Source organism: Antrostomus carolinensis, unplaced genomic scaffold (genome assembly GCF_000700745.2).
Source record: "Antrostomus carolinensis isolate BGI_N321 unplaced genomic scaffold, ASM70074v2 scaffold196, whole genome shotgun sequence".
NCBI lineage: Eukaryota > Metazoa > Chordata > Aves > Caprimulgiformes > Caprimulgidae > Antrostomus > Antrostomus carolinensis.
Window position 1 is genome coordinate 23,690 of NW_010322244.1, and position 2,930 is coordinate 26,619.

The following is a 2,930-nucleotide window of genomic DNA, read 5'->3' on the forward strand; positions in this document are numbered from 1 at the left end:
ACCTGCTTCTCAGATAGCACCTCATCCTCTTCCCTTTGCAGCAAGAAGGGATCAGACACTCTACGCCTGTCTGTGACGAACTGTTTCATTACTGACCTTAAATGACACATAGCTCTACACTTAGACAGATATGTTAACCGCAGGAAGTCTTCTATACGAATATGACTAAGAGTTGCAGTAGAAATCCAATATCTTTTTAAACAAGGGCATAATTTGTGCTACAAAGAGAACAAAACCTTGTGGAAGCAAAGGTCTTCCAAAGGGCTCAGCATCATACAGGAGAAAATGATTCACACTGCTGGTAGCCTGGTTTTCAAAAATATGTACAATTACAGGTTTATTTAATTTGGAAAGTACTGGGTGACGCAGGTTTTTTTCCTTTGAATATGTGTCTCCCTAAACCTTGTGCCAATGTCTTTTCCTGCACTGGTGAATGTATCTAGTTCAGGTTCCGAAAGGAACAGGAGACACTTTTACTGTGTTCCAAAGAATGGGAAATATCATTTTGTAGGTTTATTTTTCATTCATTAGGTGCCATCCGGTTGACTGCCGCAGATGCCTCTGTAAATATCTGCAAAGGAGGGACCTTTCGGGAACTTAGAGGCTGCTGATATACCGTGCCCAACAGCCAGAGCCAATGGAAATAGAATCGGTGCTGTGTATCCCTGTTTTCATTTCTTTCTTGTTCCAGAGTAGCTGCAGATTTTTTCCCTGACTAAGAGGTGAGCAGTTCCAGCAGCCGGTCTGGGTGAGCCGCAGCCCATGGTGAGTCCTGCCTTGAGCGGGCTGGAAGGTCTGCAACGGGAGAGCGCAGTGGCCAGGGTCCTTCTGTCCCTGGGAGCAGCAATGTCCTCAGCTGCAGATGGCTGTGCTTTGGGAGGCATTTGGGGTGACTCTCCATCCGCATCCAGGGAAGGAAGAAAAAACTCCTGTGCTCCAGGTGCCATCAGGCTGGCTAGTGAGTAGCCAGGGGATTTGGCAGCCCCTGAAGGCAAAGGCAGTAAAAGCCCTGCATGGCCCTGGGATGGCATGTGAGAGTCAGCTAGAGTAAGGAATGCTTTTTTTCCTTTTTGCCAAACTAAAAGGTTTTATGACCTTCCACTTCTTTATTTTTAAAAGAAAAAAAGAAAGCAGCAACCCCTTTCTCTCTCTCCAATCTCTCCCTGTCCTGCAAAAAATGAAGGTGTTTTTTCCAAGCAGCATATCCCAGTGTGGAGCATGTTTTCCTATGGTAGAAATAATTTGGAGTGTCAGTTATTCAAATGACTCAAGGATTTAACCATTACAACATCACAATGTTATTAATCACAGAGTCAGAGAATGGTAGGGGTTGGAAGGGACCCCTGGAGATCATCTAGTCAACCCCTCTGACAAAACAGGTACGTCTGGGCCTACAAGAAAGCTGGGGAGGAACTTTTTATAAGGGCAGTTAATGATAGAACAAGGGGAAATGGGTTTAAGCTGAAAGAGGGAAGGTTTAGATTAGATATTAGGAAGAAATTCTTTCCTGTGAGGGTGGTCAGACACTGGAACAGGTTGCCCAGAGAAGCTGTGGATGCCCCCTCCCTGGAAGTGTTCAAGGCCAGGTTGGATGGGGCTTTGAGCAACCTGGTCTAGTGGAAGGTGTCCCTGCTGATGGCAGGGGGGGTGGAACTAGATGATCTTTAAGGTCCCTTCCAACCCTAACCCTAATTCTAGAATTCTATGATGTAGAGCAAGTTGCACAGGGCTGCATACAGGTGTGTTTTGAACATCTCCAGAGAAGGAGACTCCACAGCCTCTCTGGACAGCCTGTCCCAGTGGTCTGTCACCCTTACAGTAAAGAAGATTTTCCTTATTACTATTATTATTACTAGTCTCTTGCTACTATTTCCAAGGTGGAAATATACTTTTTAGAGGCAGACATATCTTCTGAGGACTTTATCAGTGCGTATTATACAGATGGAAAAAAAAAAACCACGTTAATTTGACTGAGACTAACACTGCAATTAACCTGCTGGTGCTTCCTTGATGCAGCGATTCATAATGATGAAAGCTCCAGACCTGCTGGCTCCAAGGAGTTACTTTTACTGTATCAACTTTTCACATGTAATAAAAAGTATAACCACATGAGAAAGTGAACTTATCTGTGTACCCTTAGGTTTCAGAGACTTCTAAACCAAGTGATGTGATTAGGAGAAATAAGGAAATGAAATCACTTAATGGGAATGTTCTGTGCATAGAAGGAATCAATAAATAGTTCCCAGGAGTTATCACGGGCCATTTAATGCTTTTTGGACCTAACTATCTAATCCCTACCCTTTCTGTTTTATTTGTCCTCCTTTCTACCACGTATCGCTGGAATATCATGCATCCTGTGAAGATCAGAGCAGCTGCTTGGTCCCAGGATGCAAGGTTCGGTAAAAGGGTCAAGTTTTCTTTGTGTTATGTATCAGATTCTCCATGAGAACTCTCTGGCTCCCCACACTACTTTAAAACCTTATTAAGGATATGGATACAAAGCCTGTTTCCACACACTCACAAAGTTACCTTCCTTTTCCTGGGGCTTAATATATGCTGTGGAAAAATCATCTTCCAGGATTGCCCAGTAGCAGTAGTTCATCTGGATGCTGATAGATAAAGCAGTGCAGTGTGGTGGGCTCTGTGGCTGGTGAATCATTTAAAGAAGTAGTTATTGCAAAAGACAAAGGAGGTAATAAAAGCTTACAGGCCCTCTTGGTGACATCTGTGTGACCTCACTGTGACTAACATCTGAATCTCTCCCGAGATGATTTCCAAATTATCTCCCTGGGTTTCTTTCACTACACAAACAGGACACATAAACAAAGGTAGAAAGCTGTCAGTTCTGAATTCACCCACTGAAGTCATCATTCACTTGAATGAGTTGTTGGCCAAGATTCTCATTCTGGATGGTGTGAAATCATTCTCTT